Below are 8,297 nucleotides of genomic sequence, written 5' to 3'. Positions count from 1 at the left end.
TTTGATGAATGAACATCCCGTCCTTCTTCTGATCAACCTGCAATCCTAGAAAGAAAGTTAGTTCACCCATAGCACTCATCTCGAATCGTTTCTTCATGACAGCTTCAAAATCCTGACACATGGATACTCTTGATGCAGCAAAAATGATATCATCCACGTAGACTTGAACCAGTAGGAAGTCACATCCTTCTCTCTTCACAAACAACGTACTGTCAATCAATCCCCTTTCAAAACCATTTTCCAGCAAGTAGTCCGATAACGTTGAATACCAGGCACGAGGTGCCTGATGTAACCCATATAACGCCTTGCTCAACCTGTATACGTGATCAGGAAAGTCTGGGTCAGGAAAACCCGGAGGTTGCTCAACATACACAACCTCATCAACTTTCCCGTTTAGAAACGCGCTCTTCACATCCAACTGAAATACCTTCATCTTTTTAAATGCAGCAAACGCCAAAAACAATCGAATCGCTTCTAACCGTGCAACAGGAGCGAACACCTCATTGTAATCAATACCCTCTTGCTGATTAAAACCTTTAACAACCAGCCTCGCCTTATTTCTCACGATAATTCCCTTATCATCTCTCTTACATTTGAACACCCATTTTGTGCCTATAGCGTGCACATTTCTTGGTTTTTCAACCAAGGTCCAAACTTCCATTTTCTCGAACTAAGCCAACTCTTCTTGCATGGCCTCGACCCACGAGCTGTCCTTTAAAGCCATTTGATAATTATTTGGTTCAATTTGGCTTATAAAGCAGGAGTACAAACATTCATTCCTTATACCCGTTTCTTTTATGCTTGTATAAACACAGGTGTGCTCATTCAAGCTACTTCTGGTTTGTACACTGGAGGACACATCACCTATAACGTTCTCCAAAGGGTGATCTTTGTGAATTCTCGTGGTCGGAACAGCACCGACATGTAAATTGTCTTCCAAGTTTGAAGAGATCTCATCTATGGTTGTTTCTGGCTGAGAGTGAAAAGGATTAATAAATTCATCTTCAGTTGAGGCCGCAGGGGTATCAATCGTGTTTGATGTGGAAGGATGAGATTTCTCAAAAATCTGATGTTGCAATATATTCTCTTCCTCATCAAGTATCATCTTCGTCACAGCTCTTTCGTCTTCTTCGGAAATTTCCAAATCAGGTACGTTAAACGACTTAAAAAGTTTAACATAGTCAAAAAGCTCAGCAGGTCCATTGCTTGGTTTTGGCGGTTGGTAACTAGTAATGTCGGTGTTACAAACCACCTCCACCTTGCAAGTCGACGTATTGAAGACCCGTCTGTTGGGAGTCCCAACAACATAACCGACAAGGATTCCCTCATCAGCTACTTCACCAAATTTCGAATTAGTCTTCAAAATCGAACAAGGAGACCCAAATGGTTCAAGACCGCACAAGTTGGGCTTCCTTCCGTGCATAAGCTCGTAACAAGTTTTCCCAAGTTTCTTAACTGTTAACACCCTATTTAGAACATAGCAGGCTGTAGCAACTGCTTCAGCCCAGAACATCACAGGAAGCTTTGAGTCTGCCAGCATAGTTCTGGCTCCTTCAATTAAAGTTCGGTTCTTCCTTTCAGCCACTCCATTCTGTTGCGGAGTATACGGAGCGCTGTATTGATGTTCAATTCCCTTCTGAAGACAGAAAATTTCCATTTCAAAGTTCTTGAACTCTGTCCCATTGTCACTTCTGATGAATTTAACTGATTTACTCATGACGTTCTCAACTTTTGTAATTAGATTCTTCACCATTTGAGCTGTCTCGTCTTTCGTTTTCAGAAAATATACCCACGAGTATCGCGAGTAGTCATCAGTGATCACCAAGCAGTAAGAGGTACCTCCTAGACTTTGTACATTCACGGGACCGAAGAGATCCATATGAAGTAGTTCTAGAGTACCGGCAATTGAGTTAATCTTCTTGGTGAGATGGGATTTCTTGTGTTGCTTTCCCTTCTTGCATGCAATACATTTGTCTTCAAAGTTAAAACTTTTTAAGGGAACACCAATCACAAGCCCATTCTTGACAATGAAGTTCATCTTCCGAAGATGAATATGTCCCATTCTCCTGTGCCACAATTCTGATTCTGATTCGCTTGCTTTTGTCATTAAACAAGATTCTCCGGTGGCCATTTCAGTAGACCTCATGTCCATCACATATGTATTCGTTTCACGTGGAGCTTTCATTACTATCCATTCTTCTGGTATTTGAAAACCAGGCTTCAATACGATCGCTTCATTCTTCGTGAAATGGACAGTGTAATCTTTATCACAAATCTGCGACACACTCAGCAGATTGTGCTTTAATTCCTCCACAAAGTTTACATTCTCAAGTGTCATTCTCCCATTCGACACAGTTCCTCTACCGGTAATCCTACCACCGCTCTCACCAGCAAAACTAACTCTTGCTCCCTGAACAGGTTTTAAATCTTGCAACAAGTGTTTGTTGCCCGTCATGTGCCGGGAACAGCCGCTATCTACAATCCAAAGATTGTTGGCAGCCCTGTTCAACTGTTCCTGCACAATAAAACAAAGAGTTAGAATCTTGGGACCCAAGACCAATTGGTCTTGGATCGATACGTCCCGTACCCTGGCTTTCTCAAGTTAGCATCAGGATAATTTCTGTAAGTCCTGTTAGGGAATCTCCCTGCAGATTGAGTGTAATGCCTTCCAAACCTTTGAGAATTGAAAGTGTTATATCTTGAGGTTTGGTTGTAAAACTGAGGTTGGTTTTTATGAAAACTTGAATTCGTTACATTTTGGCATTTTTTAAAGTTTTCATTTTTAGCAGTAACAAAATGACGCTTATACTCAGTTTTATTTGGCTTCACACCTCTGAATCTCGGCTCCAGAGGGCAATCTGCAACTAAATGCCCTAATTTGTTACATCTAAAGCAACACCGACTCTCCAATTTCTTGTCAAATGTTGGTTTGGATGTAGAGGCAGTGTTACCAGCCGTTCGTCTCACATAAGGTGGGACGTACGGATTGAGTGGAGAGCTCTTTTTAGAAACTTTTTTTTTTATCTCCATCGGTGGGTAACCCTACCTTCTCTTTTATCTGACCAGATTCGGACAACTTATCCGAATCCGATGAGACTGGACTCGAAACAGAAATATTCACATTAGAAACTTTCGAACTTGTTTCTCCACAGCTAACACTTGGTTTTACACTTGTAATCTTGATTGGAGTTGTCTGAGGAACTTCGAAATCAACAGATTTCTGAACACTCGGATTATAAGTGTAGTTGTGGTTAAAGGGTGGTGGAACTTCATTATATCCGATTCCTCCCCTCTTTGCAGAGGTACCTGGATCACTCACGAGGTGATCAAGGATGGCCGAGGAATTCCTGAACTGCTCAAGTTTGCGGTTCAGTTCCACCACCTTCACCTGGTGGTCAGCAATCTGTTTATCTCGATCAGCAATCAATTTTGTTTTTTCCTCTAAAACTTCATAACTAAGATCAATTATTTCAATTTTCTCAGCAAGTTTAATTTTTAAGCTTTGAACGTCTTTTTCACATGCTTTTATTTTAATTTTATAACTCGTTTCTCTTGCTTTTGTAAAATGGTGATCTTCTTTAATAGTTTTAAAGTCAGCATCTAAATGGACATACTGATCAGTTATCGTTTTAAGTTGCTCAGACAAATTCTCACAACTAGTACAAATATCCTTAGTACTTACCTCGGAGCGATTATCCTTGTCATCTGCCATGAAAGCTGTTTCTTCTTCAGTAGCTTTCTCAATTCCATCAACCTTCTCACATTCTTTAACTTCAGCCTCAGCCATGTTCGCTTGCTCACCAGAACCACTTGAATGCGAGTTCCAGTTGTACTCACCTGCTTCTCTGGTCAACATGGCGTTAATCTCTCTGTTAACTCCAGAGTGTTGTGTAGGCCGACCTTGTCCTCGTTCAACCCTCTCATTTCTGCATTCCTTGGCAAAGTGCCCGTACTGTTGACAATTATAGCACCTTACCTTGGATTTGTCGAACCCGGGCCTACCACCAAAAAACTTTCTCCCAGTTTTGTTCATAAACCGTTTTACACGCCTCACAATCATTGCCATTTGCCATTGCAAATCCATCTCCTCCAGATCATCAGCATCGATCTGGTCGTAATCCTCATCAAGAGCAGCAGGGTCCACAATCTTTCCCTGGATGTAGTTTTCGTAGGAAGCAATAAATGATGCATAGACTGCAAACTGCTCTTCAGCAGATTTTACACTCATAGGTATCTTGGAATAATTATTGCTTGAGGCATTTGCAGAAAAACTACTTGAGGATGCTTGAGGCTTTGAAGTACTTGATCCTCCAGCAACGAAACAGACATCACCATTCGAGTTTACAGAAACGTTTCCTTCATGAGAAGAGTCAGAACCTGACTCCCCTTTTGAGTAATAAGCAGCAGATTCAGGCCTCGAACTTGAGCCTGAGTTAACCTTTGCACCATACATACCAGGGTCTTGTATCTGATCTGTTGGTGTTTCTTTTCGAACCATATTAAGCTCATAAGTTCTGAGCTTGTTTACTGCCGTTTCAAGATCACAATTTGGAAAGTCTCTGTCTTCCCTCATAAGAACGGTGTACATTTCCCACTTCGGTGGGAGAGCATCGAGAAGCTTTTCAACGATCTCTTCTTCTCGGTAAGCAATTGAATAATTGCTGAGCTCTGCCATTAGATGATAGTATCTGGTGATAATATCATCCAGTGATTCATTCTTCAAAAATTTGAAGACGGAGAACTGGGTTTTTAAGAGTTTGATCTTTGAAGCACGGATACCCACATTCCCCTCGAATCTATTTTCAAGAGCATCCCAAAGCTCTCTTGCAGAAGTGTACTTTCGGAACGTATGGAGAACTTCTTGAGGAAGTGCCATTGTTATCGCAGCATGGGCCTTGCTTTCGGCCTCGTACATTTTCTTCTCTTCGTCCTCCATTTTGCTGTACTTCTTAACCACATCGCGACCTTCGTATTGCGCAGTTGGAGGGATATATCCATCCTGGATGCACACCCACATTTTGGCATCCTGGTATTTGATGTATTGGATGAATCTGTCCTTCCATGCCACGAAGTCAGTTCCTTTCATCAGCCTCGGGGCCTTAGTGGCAGACCCCGCTTCTACTTCCATCTTGACCAAATCGGAGATGTTAATTGACGACATCCTTGCGAAAACCTGAAAAACCTGAAAATACAAAAAAAAATATTAAAACAGCTCAGTAGGCGAAGTTAAGAATAACTTCGCTTGAAAAGAGAACTTCGCTGAGTTCTTAAATTCGCTAGACTTGGCGAAGTTAAAAATAACTTCGCTTAGAATGAGCGAACTTAGGAGGTAAGCGAACTTGGGTGGAAAGCGAAGTTGCGGATAACTTCGCTCAGGCGAACTTATGAGGTAAGCGAAGTTGTGGTTAACTTCGCTAAACCTTATATCTTCGCCGAAACCCTAATTCCAGTGACGGCAACTTCGCCTGAAGAATGGTAACTTCGCCCGAAGAACGGTAACTTCGCCCGATGAACAAGGAAACTGTTCAGATCTGTTTTCGTCAATCCAGCAGTTTCCGATCAATGCAATGGCTTGAAAATGACTGTCAAGCACGAGCAAAACACAATCCCAACAAAAACACGTCCCGCGAATAGGTCAAACGAGACGTTTTCTACACCCGCGTGAAATCCCGAACCTCACAATCGAGCCGATGGCTCTGATACCAATTGTAGGCTCCTGGACGGATCGTACACGGGACGTCGCTAACAACTCAGGTGCGGAATCCCTGCGTGGGTAGATACGAGTGTAGAGTATGTAGAGATCGAACACGAAAGCAATAAACCAACCACGTTATATTAATAACAACCACGTGACCCGAGGTCACTGTTACAGACTATGACACGAACACGTTCACTGAACAACTGAAACAAACCCTAAAACGAACAACTCCGTAAACTGTTCGCTGAACAGTATATAAACACGACAACTTCGCCACAGGCGAAGTTGTCAATAACTTCGCTGATTCAACAAGTTCGCCATAGCGAACTTGTTGACAACTTCGCGCTTTACATAAACAATCAAATTCAAAACATAATTACATTACAGACTCGATTACAAATGCTAGACTATGAACTACTGACACACATGTACCAACAGCGCTCCCGGCGATCACTCTACGACACAGCGGATCGCATGCGCGCTCCCGGCGATCACTCTACGCCACAGCGGGTGGCATGCGCGCCCCCGGCGATCACTCTACGCCACAGCGAATTGCATGCGCGCTCCGGGCGATCACTCTACGTCCCGGCGGGTCGCATGCGCGCTCTCGGCGATCACTCTACGCCACGGCGGGTCGCATGCGCGCTCCCGGCGATTACTCTACGCCACAGCGGATCGCATGCGCGCTCCCGGCGATTACTCTACGCCACAGCTCACGCATATCACATGCTCATGAAGACAGCCAAAACCTATGCTCGTGGCGCATATCACATGCTCACGCATCACGCATGCTCACGCGTATCACGTATGCTCACGCATACCTCATATGCTCACGCATCACGTATGCTCACGCATCACGTATGCTCACGCATATCACATGCTCACGCATTTCATATGCTCACGCATCACATATGTTATTGGGCTTCACGTATGCTCATGAATATTAGATGCTCACGCATCATGCACGCTCACGCACCACATCTGCGCGTGAGAATAAAGGAGACATTGCGCAGGCCGCGCGTAAGCGACATAACAAATGAACAGTCTAATCCAAATCAGGATAAGAACAACCATGATTGTACTCACATGGCTACGCGCCATACTTAAAGGTTGGGAATCCTCATAATATCCCATATGGCTACGCGCCATACTTAAAGGTTGGGAATCCTCATAATATCCCATATGGCTACGCGCCATACTTAAAGGTTGGGAATCCTCATAATATCCCATATGGCTACGCGCCATACTTAAAGGTTGGGAATCCTCATAATATCCCATATGGCTACGCGCCATACTTAAAAGTTGGGAATCCTCATAATATCCCATATGGCTACGCGCCAAACTTAAAGGTTGGGAATCCTCATAAACCCATAGGCCACGCGCCAAGCTTAAAGGTTGGGCACACCTCATAATTGGCCCGAGGATGGGAACCATGCAATACATCCACTTTTAGTTGACATGTTTTTGCAGGTTCGGCTACGAGCCGCACAAACACCTATGACATCATTATTATTATCTGGCCATTTGTGCCTCCATTATTATTTTGAAAACAGGCCGGGATATTCATCCTGCGCGGAGGAGGCCCTTGTGGGCCAGTCATTATCATCATTTTATAGCTCGTAAGTCGCTTCGCGCGCAAGCTTTTATTATTCTTATAGCTCGTAAGACGCCTCGCGCGCAAGCTTTTATTATTCTTATAGCTCGTAAGATGCCACGCGCGCAGGCTTCATTATTCTCATAGATCCGTAAGTCGCCTCGCGCGCAGGCTTCGTTATTTTTACAGCTCGTAAGTCGCCTCACGCGTGCAAGCTTTATTATTCATATAGCTCGTAAGACGCCTCGCGCGCAAGCTTTTATTATTATAGCTCGTAAGACGCCTCGCGCGCAAGCTTTTATTATTCTTATAGCTCGTAAGCCGCCACCCGCGCAGGCTTCATTATTCTCATAGATCCGTAAGTCGCCTCGCGCGCAGGCTTCATTATTTTTACAGCTCGTAAGTCACCTCACGCGCGCAGGCTTTATTATTCACATAGATCCGTAAGTCGCCTCGCGCGCAGGCTTCATTATTTTTTACAGCTCGTAAGTCGCCTCACGCGCGCAAGCTTTATTATTCATATAGCTCGTAAGACGCCTCGCGCGCAAGCTTTTATTATTCTTATAGCTCGTAAGACGCCTCGCGCGCAAGCTTTTATTATTCTTATAGCTCGTAAGACGCCACTCGCGCAGGCTTCATTATTCTCATAGATCCGTAAGTCGCCTCGCGCGCAGGCTTCATTATTTTTACAGCTCGTAAGTCGCCTCACGCGCGCAAGCTTTATTATTCACATAGATCCGTAAGTCGCCTCGCGCGCAGGCTTCATTATTTTTTACAGCTCGTAAGTCGCCTCACGCGCGCAAGCTTTATTATTCATATAGCTCGTAAAACGCCTCGCGCGCAAGCTTTTATTATTCTTATAGCTCGTAAGACGCCTCGCGCGCAAGCTTTTATTATTCTTATAGCTCGTAAGACGCCACTTGCGCAGGCTTCATTATTCTCATAGATCCATAAGTCGCCTCGCGCGCAGGCTTCATTATTTTTACAGCTCGTAAGTCGCCTCAC

This window comes from Bidens hawaiensis, unplaced genomic scaffold, assembly GCF_021521415.1.
Source record: "Bidens hawaiensis isolate Kalapana, Puna unplaced genomic scaffold, B.hawaiensis_p1.1 tig00004101_1, whole genome shotgun sequence".
Lineage (NCBI taxonomy): Eukaryota > Viridiplantae > Streptophyta > Magnoliopsida > Asterales > Asteraceae > Bidens > Bidens hawaiensis.
Note: the sequence above shows the minus strand (reverse complement) of the source record.